We start from the raw sequence: 10117 nt of genomic DNA on the forward strand, positions 1-10117 counted from the left end.
ACGTATTTTAATTACCCCAATCTTGATCGAATCTCCGTGCGAGCTTGATTGAATTTCCGGACGAGGCTATCTCTCGTATTTGCGGAGCGTTGTGGGCGCCCGCCACCCTCTCGGCTCAGTGGCCTGTGACGTCACACCGCCGATTACATTTTTTTTATTATCCGCTACGGTAAACGGCCACTAATGAAGTCTAGTCGTCAGCTTTTTGTTGTGTTGTTCAGGAAAACTGTAATAAAACTCTCTGCTTTGACTGATATTAACATCCCTTTAATGATTTTCTGCGAACTGTGTAAATTTACGGTACGTTTGAGTACAAAATGTTTGTTTGGAGCTCGAAACATATTTATTCACTTCGATTATTATTTTTAAAATAACAGGATGCGTATTGGGTTTTAAAATAAATTTTCGAGAAATGCATACGAACATACTTAAATTACATTTCTGATAAAAATGCTTCTTTCACTTGTTTGGTGCATGTATAATTTATAGAATCACTATGTTTTCAAAGATAATGATTTTCTATTTTAATTGATGATGAACTTTTTTATTGCAATTGAAGATCGATTTAAACGATATAATATAAGGAAAACTATTTTAATGCTACGTAAATAGCGAAATTACAAGTTCTCTCAGACAATAGTTTTTTTTTCTTCTAAGAGCATGAAACCAGAAAATATTTAGTAAAAATAGTTAACCTAGTTCCTTATTTCATTTTTACAGAACTTTATCATGAAACAGCATTTTAAATCACAACACTCTTTTTTTTTCTGATATAATTCTGACAGAAGCAACAAACCTTTGAATGATCTTTCCCTGAATAAGACCGGCATTACAAAACAATAGATACATACCTGATCTAATTACAAGCTCAATCCATTACATTTGCTACAACAATCTGATAAAATGCAAGAGGCCCCACTAAGGAACGCCTTGCAATCTGACTCCAGGGCTTGATGATTGATGTGACGTGCAATAAGGCACACGATAGCAATTTGTTTACCCTCATCGCTTCGATCTACCTATAAAATGGAGCTTTTCTATCAACAAGACCACCCTTGTTCGCCAATAATCAAACAGTCCCCAAGGATCCAATTTACAGGAAAAGTTATGATTGCTGGTAACCTAGGAAAGCATAATAAATAAATTATAATGATCATTAACCGTTGTCAGACAGACAAAGTACTGCTTGTGTAGGCTAGGTGGATAATAAATGTTTGTCCACGGTATTAATGAGCGCTCTAGCTTTTACGCTTCCATCGCAAAAACAAAACATTTTATGTAAACTTGTATGTATCTACCTACAATAAATAAAAATTATAATTTGGAAAATCCAAAAGTGCACGCCTCATATTTTTTTTTTAATAAATATTTATTAATTATTATTTTTGTTTATTTAATAACAATTAAACCACATCGAATCAGACCCTGAAAAATGAAAGGGTTCTATTCCTGAGCATACTCAAGCGTAAGAGAAAAAAAAAGACTCGATTAGTAAAGTATTTCGGTCGCTATCGTGTTAACAAGAAAAAGGATCCGCACATACAGACACACGGACGTCCAAGACAGAACTTTTTTAAACTGTTTTTTAACTAGTTTAAATAACAAAAATGACATCAAAAATATCATGAACGTTAAAAATGGTGTTTTTTCTTAATATGTGTGTGTATGTATTATCTTACAAGTGCAATGTATGATACATAAAGACATTTTAAGTTTGAAAAATCAGATGTTTTGCGCGAAGTGACAGTAGTACCCACCTCAACGCTTCGCTTATGAGGCGTGCAATATATGAAGTAAAAGTTATCGACTATAAAATTTTGATTGTCATTTAAAAATATTATTATTAAGTAAGTATCTATCATCAAAACAACAACAATGAAATTTTCCAATGGAAATAATATAGTAATAAAAAGTTACACATAAAACGAACTTAATTTGGTTCTCATAAAACATCCAATTTAGTATAAATCAAATAGAATTTACAATTGCCAGCTTTCACTGAGGTCGTCCCTTGAACCCTCTATTGGCTCAGCACGTGTCCATCATAAACCTGCTTTACAACCCCGCTTTGTATAGCTGGCTATATACGAAGCGATAAAGTGACAATATAGGGTCTCCTCATATTTGCGGGCTTTCGCGAAAAGATGACAAAATGAAACGACAACATGTAGTGAAATTTATGCTTTCTATGTGTGTGTAACCTTTTTCATCTCAAAAATAGCGTAACCAGTATAGTTTATGATCTAGGCCTTTATTTATAACTATAAATACAACTTTAAGAATTGGAAGTCCTTTAACTAATCTACCATTCCATTGTTTTTTAAAACATATTTGAATGTTTATAAGACTAAATCTGGTATACTAATAACGAAATTCGTAGTAATAATATATTATAATTAATGTTAAAATCATGTTTTGTTTAAAGTTATTACAACAATTTGAATTTCTCAACAAAACATAGGTCTAACTTATGAAAACATGATATTAAACGTAAACCTCATAAGATAACATTGAGGTAGCAGGAATTCTCATCGCCGTCGGCTTGTAGCCTTAGCAATATATTATAGTCCTGACGAAGAGAAAAGAGACGAGACTCTTTCCTCGTACACAATCAGGCATAAGTTAGAAAGAAACGTATAAGACTAAAGTCGCACGTCTCAAATTTCTAAAGGTTTTATTGCATTCCCCGCAAGCACAGACGCTTAAACTTTATTGCTGTGGGATTAAAGTAATATTTGCAGCGACTAAATGATGTCGAGGCAATTTCGCGATATTAAAAGCTGTGTATGCGACGACTCCGGTCAATAGTTTGGTATCCCGTATGTGTTTGCTCTGTATAATGTAGAAAGGAAGTTTATATCGTTCACATTCCCGGCCAACGACGTGCGATAACGCTGCATTCTTTCTCAACTATTTATACATTATGTTATGTATTAAACATGACTTTAGCTCGTGTAACTAGAAAAATATTAAAATAAAATAAATCATGCACGATAGTTATAAATTGATTAAAAGAGATGATTTATAGTTCTTTATGAACATTAAGAAAACTTATTGCAAAGTATCAGTGCGCGACGAAAGTTTCCAGTTGAATGACTTGGCAAAATTTTCCCAGAGAAGCAGCGACAGATAGTTCGATAGACTCCGGCAGGCGAGAGCTGTAGAAAAGGGATCGGAAAGTGCACGCCCGATGGAGTCTATACGCCATTGGTGTCGTTTCCGAACATACTTACTGAACATATAATACTCGTATTGCACTTCAAAGCTCCGTTTTTAATTTTTCATACAATTTTCATGGATGCATATTTAAAAAATAATCATTTGTCAGCGCTGTTGGGTATTCGTTAATTTGAAATGCACGGAAGGGAAGCCGATCGATCCATTCACACCCTCTAGATATGATTAGTAGCTAATTGAATCTCGGGGTGAGATCCGCACAGTTTAGTTTTCTAATTTACGAGACTTTCCTTTACTCAAGAGAGTAAAAGGGTTGAATTTAATTATCTCAACACCGACAAACTCTGAATCTCGTAAAAATTATACGTAATTGTAACTCAATTCGAATGAATAACACATTAACGAAAGGTCAAATGGAATTTTAAGTAGCCTTTTTGGAAATTGTTTGACAATGTCCTTTTATTTGTTATTATAAAGGAACGATAAACTACTATTCTTATATAAAAAAAATGTAATATATATTCGTTAGACAATATTTGTTTAACGAACTTCGAAGTTTTTGTTATCGTTCAAAAAATCTGAAATTGAAAATAACTTAAAACATAACATATGATAGATTATAATACGTGCCAAGAACATATACTCTAAAATACGTAGCTGGTATAACCTCTTTATCATTCTCTATACACAAATATTTTAGAAAGGATTATCGTTTAGCGAAGCCCGGTATTATTGTTATTTATGGGGTGTTACTTTTTGCATATATTTTAGTTGATAATAATCTTCTGCTTTAACTTTATATTCCGGCGGTGTTCCCACTCTACTCCCGCTCTGCAAATTTGATAATGAAAGGGCTTCACTTGTGTACTGCAGAGATAATGTAAATAAGTATGCAAATTATGCTCCAAGTTCCATTCAAATGAAACTTTTCAGCTGTTTTGAGAATTTATTCTAATGCCACGTTAAGAGCGAGTCGATAATTTGGTAATCCTACTTGTTAAACGTTTAAAAACGCATAGCTCGCATAGTATAGAAACAAGGATAAACAAAACAGATCCAAAATCACTGATTTAGTATTAATTATTTAAAACGTTTACTGAATGAACCCCTACAAATCCATGATACCGGTAAAATGCCGGAGAGCGAGTAAAATATTTCCTCTGTTAGTGAAAGTGGCTGTGATAGCAATGTGACGGTACGTAGCCATCAATCATTTATCCGTGAAGCGCTTCCAGCAATACCGCGAAAAGCTTTAAAGCGACTCTACTTTATAATGTATCACGTTTAAAACAGACTTTAAAAGGCTCCCACCGCCTTCATTGTAAAAAGAAACCGTGCAAACATAATAGATTGGTACCGGATCTTGATATAGGCACACTGAGTTTTATTTTCGGAGACTTTTATCAGCGCTGAAAGGGAAATTTGCTATCGCTGTTGAATTATACTCGGTACGGTAAAATTGATTTAAATATCATTTCAACTGTTCATTTTTACTTCTTAATATTTATACGATTCTTTCAATTTAAATAATAACTTTGCAAATCAATGGTTGTGTAAACATGAACTTGAATAATTGAAAAGCCAAAACTTGTTGCGAAGGCAAGTAAATAAAACTATATTAAGAACTACTATATTAATGCATATACATTGTATAATCCAATTTTCAAAACTGGCGTAAAACGACACCCAAAAGAACAAGAAATGATAATTCCGTCATTTAGAGACCTTAACATACGGGATTCGATCCTTTCAATTTTCGAGTAACATAAATTGGATTATCAATCAATATTACTTCCCTATCTCCAACTTGTGGAAACTTTCCACAGGACGCGTGCTCGAAACACTGAAACTCTATTCCCAAACATTTGCGATGAAAATTTAAACGGTTATCTATAAATAAACAGACTACGCGTTTGCAAAATAACTGAATCATTTTTCATCCACGACACTTCAATTAATTAAACATCAACCCTGTATTGCCGCTACAGATATTATTGTTTTTAAGTTTAATATGATGCACTTAATTTATTTTCTGCTTTTTTATAAGTATCAAACTATTTACTTTTTTATAAAATTGTGTTTTATAAAATGATATATTGAGTTGAATATGACCTTTAGGAAACCACGTGATTAATATGATTATATGTATTGTATCAATGAAATTTATCAAGTCAAATTTTTGTTTTTTATATAATTTCATGATTCTTGTAAAAATTACTTATTACATTAGTCTACTTACAACTAACTGTAAATAGTTCGTTGAAATTATATTAAACTTATACATATGCAATTTTATAGAACACGAAGAATTCTAAAAATCGATGTTGAAACGGTCGACTTACGACAAGTCTTCGTTACACATCTGCGTAATAAATGTAGATCAAACTCATACTCGATCCTTTGTTTGACCAAGAACCCCACTTCATAAATAATAAGCAACATATCAACGCAGAACCCTAAAATAATTAAGCAATAAACTTTATTAGTGTCAAGATACAACCTAATAAAAGGATAAAAAATTTAATACTACCTATTCTTGTAGCGGCGTACAACAAGGTATCAGACTGCGCTGCTCTCATTTATACTTAATCCTATTTGATATATTGGTCCATTAGGAGCGCTGTCCCAGCCTCCTCCTCACCGAGATTGTAAGAAAATACCAAGTAACGAGGGCGATATACCTTCATGGACGGGCACTCACTTTGTATCGGTTTGTTAGAAAACGATACAGTCGCTAGGGTTGTTATATAAAGGTAAGTTATGAGGTAAAGGATAGGTATTGATTTAAAAATAATACTCTGAATCCATACTTTTGTTCCACTGCGATTTATAATGTATCAGTTACCAAAGGAATTTTTATCTTTGGATGTTGTATTAGATTGTTCATTTAGACAAAGTACGTTTTCATTTGCTTCACATGAAACAGAAGTTTATTTATTCATACTTACAAATGTATATATTATATAGGTCTATGAACAATATTTACGTGAAGGTAAACAACATACATAATAAAGAGACTGAAGTAGCCTGGCTAAATCCCATTTGAGGAGACGCAGAGCGCGGCTTGAGTGCGCAAACGTTTCGAGTTATTCCACCCGAGCGCCCAGCGTTCCCTATCAAAGAAAACGATTTGTACACATCCTTATTCCTCTGTCTATGTTTAAATGAACGGTAAACTTGCGACAAATGCCAGCTTTTTGTAGTTTTCTTTTGTTCCATCAAATCGTGTTTGTACAGATTTGTTTGTGGTATCCAACAAATAGCAATACAAACAAGCTAAAATATCCCATAAATGTTTTTAATACTATTGCTCTCTATAGTGATTTTGTAAGACGTTTTCTTCAATATATCCTTGTGCACAAAACATTATAATCACGAAGTCAATTGACCACTTGTTTGATAAAAAGGCAAATGCAGCTTTTGTAAGAGATCTTTCTCCAATATACCCTGAAATTTATTGTTGTTATGCGTGTTGTACCGATAATTAATTATAGGAAACATTCTGAAAATAATATTAAATTAAAATATGATATTAAATTGTGTAATTTCTCCACGTTCTCTTCTACGTTGCGAAGAAGTTATCTTGTTAATACCATTACCAAAACGTTGTGCTGTCCTATGAGCATGGCTCTAAGAAGTACTTAAAACGAAATATTTTATATGCAATTAACGTCAGGTTGGATAATCGCGGCGACGAGTCAGACGATCTCCAGACGGCTCTCCAAGACGACTTTCTTCCTTGATTAAAACTCGGAATAGTAAACGGCGAAACAATTTTCCTTCTTTGCGCGTCCCCGTCTCTCGAGAAAACTAATATTGAAACGTGCGGATGAGAAAACTTTGATTTTTTTCTGTCCCTCCTAGTTATGGCAGAAATTTGCAGCTCCTTTTTATATACCAAATTATCATTCAAGCTGTTTACATTCCAGCAACTACAGATGGCTAAACCAACAGTCATTAAAGATGTTGCGTGTAAGCGGTTACATGAAGGCACATATTGTATTAAACATACAAACTGTTTAAGATACCACGTGCTTTTAATGGATATTTTGTTTAACCTCTTTTTAACTTTGTTGTTATTTATCATGAATATGATTGTCATGAGTCGATTTTTACTTGGAAACTTTGGAATAATCCTGATCCATCGTTACATAAAACTCGTAAGTTGTTCACGTCTCAACGGATAATCGAGTTTATACTTGAAGGGCCGCCATCAATCATTTATCCTACTTACTCCATCTCCGCATCTCTTCGCGAGTGGATCCGCGCCGTGCTGAGGAAAAACTTTAAAGTGCTCCGTGTTACTGTGACGTATCGAACACTTGATCATTTGCACGACCCACTTGAATTATAAGTTTGACATGTTTACATTATTACGTACTTCTTCAAAAGTTAACTGCCTCTCGTGAAGGGAGTTAAGAAGCGTATGCATGTAAAATGTTTTCGGGAGAAGTTTTTATTATCTTCATAAGCACCGATAAACGGGACGGTCTTCAAAACTTTTTCTGTTAATAATTATTATGTTAGTTTAGACATACTTAAACTAATATTATTCATGTAATCCAAGATTCAAGGGAAATCTACTAATATTAAACGTATCATAAATAAATACATGAACGCTTTCAAAAAGCTTATTTCTAAAAGCTTTTCCTTAAATTCTTGCAACATTTCAATGCATATAATAATGAAATCTACCTATCTACAAACGTTTTCATGAATCAGACAATAAATGCAAAAAGTAGGCAGCATTCTAGATAGCTGCTCGCATGGGTGCTTTATGAGCACTTAAGTGCCTTCCGGGCGAGGGATGTTTAAAACTTGAGCTTACGAGACCACAGCGGGATCGAGTAGGCTCCACTTATAACATGACAATGTCAGATTTGATCATGGCCGAGGACATTTTTACGGCGAGTTACAAAAAGTTTATGAATACCCGCGCTAGCTTCAGTATATTGTCGTTTTTATGCGCGCGACGGAATGCCTGTTAAATTAAATTCTTGTGTTCGTTGACTATGTTAAATGAAACACTAAATCCATCCTTTTAATCTGTGCTCATATAAAATTTTCATTGGAAACATTATGTTTATCCTCCGACTACATCCACGATGTAATGAATACAGTTACCGCTATATCTAAAATGTATGAATAAGTAGGTAGGTACTTACACAATGTTGTGTTATTATAAAGCATAACGGAAAAACGTTTGTATTCTGCTATCACATTGCAAAGAATCTCTTTCAAAGCGCCAACAATACAACAACGCAAAAAATTAAATTACAATGAATCCGAGCAAGTTTCAATTTCAAAAAGCTCGGTAAACTTGAGACGCTCTTTGCTGCTCTCTGCATAATATCCTTGCAACTTAAATTTCCATAATTAGTCGGCGCCTATCTTGTATCAGCTTACCATCGAATAAATTTGCGAAAACAATAAGTTCTTTGTCTCGAGCTACGTATTCATTAGAATAAATTTTGAATGAATCATTTTAATTAATTAAACAAACAAATCACAGAGGGGACAAGACGACATAAAGTTGAAAGTACTAAGTTAGAAGTAAATAGAAACTGTTAATTTGAAACTGCAAAAAGTGCCTCAACAGCGTAGCAAGAGGACAAATTAGAGGGAATGGAATATAGTTTACTTTAAGTTAAACTTATTACGATCCTCGAGAAACAAGCTCTCGGAGGCTCGCTCGGCGCGCGGGTCAAGTGCCCAATTTGTCACCCGTGCAAACTTCCGACTACTTACTTCGGCCGGTCCCGTTCGATTCCATTAAACTTTCGAGATCTTTTGAAGCTATTTTCTTGTTTAAATTAAGATTTACCTAATTCATCCTTCAGCGGCTTAAGTGATTTAGGACCTTTAAAAAATAATATTTTCACATTATTTTCCGTGCGACCACTTCTCTCGCCGATAAATCTAAAGGGATGGATGCGATTTAATGGTAGCGGTCGCTGAGTGAGGTACAAATCTAAATAAAAATCTCCCCGGGAGATCACAATGCGCTATCATAAAAATTAAATTACGTTAGGAGTTTCACTGTAAGTGCGCGCCATTTTATAGGGACGTACGCCGGCGCGTCAGGGGTACGGTACGCCACATCAAACGGCTCATACAGCGCCGAGCTCTCGCACAAATCAAATTTGCCAGCACTTTCTTTCGTTACCGCTCCAAAAGCTACTTCTTTTGACCTGTCTCACTTTGTAAGTCTATCAAAATATGCATCTATATTTGTTTTTAAAATTGTGATTCCTTTCGCATGAAAATCTGAATTGTTTTATGATAGGATGTTGCAGACTGATTTATAATCAAAGTTTTATTATTGCAGCGCCTCGGGCATAGCGAAATCAAGTGGCTAATTTGTCAGTGAGCGCAAACTTGCCGTCGCGGACTTGTGCGGACGCTGCAATTCGATTAAACTTCTGCTGAAGTACCTACACAAGAGGAGCCTACTTAACGCAACAGAACTGTACATCTACGTTGGAAATTAAATTAACTAACTTATCAGAAGAGCGTCCTTACAACCCACCTATCTATTACGCTTGAGCATTTTGAAACAAATTATATCAACGAAAACTACTTACTACTTTAAAATTTTCTAAATAAACTTTCAAATGAAAACGCAATAAAGTTAAATAAATTAAGCAAAATCTGAAAAATAAACATAAAAAATGAAGGGTGAAACAAAAAAACAATAAATCCATAAAAACCTTTTATTTTACCTTTTACATCATTCCTTCACAGCATATATTATTGGAATCAGTTTTTGCTGGTACCTACATATTATGATTTAATAGCATGCCATCAGATTACAGGTGATCAGTGTTTAGAGATTTACAATTAGTTAAAAGTTAAAATATACCTTAACCAACCAAGGAACTCTAGGTCACTCTACCTAGAGTCTGTTCTTTGATTAAGGCATTAATTTTTACATACACAT

At 34.1% G+C, this 10117-nt stretch overlaps 1 protein-coding gene across 1 annotated transcript in view; it reads right to left on the reverse strand.

Annotated features, from left to right (window-relative positions):
• Positions 1–10117, reverse strand: part of LOC149902317 (uncharacterized) — a 232142-nt gene that overhangs the window by 67208 nt on the left and 154817 nt on the right. The gene's annotated exons all lie outside the window — the stretch shown is intronic.

The sequence above is a fragment of the Colias eurytheme genome, chromosome 15 (assembly GCF_061535395.1).
Source record: "Colias eurytheme isolate Ceu_HAF_F1 chromosome 15, ilColEury1 Martin Lab GWU primary, whole genome shotgun sequence".
NCBI classification, from domain to species: domain Eukaryota; kingdom Metazoa; phylum Arthropoda; class Insecta; order Lepidoptera; family Pieridae; genus Colias; species Colias eurytheme.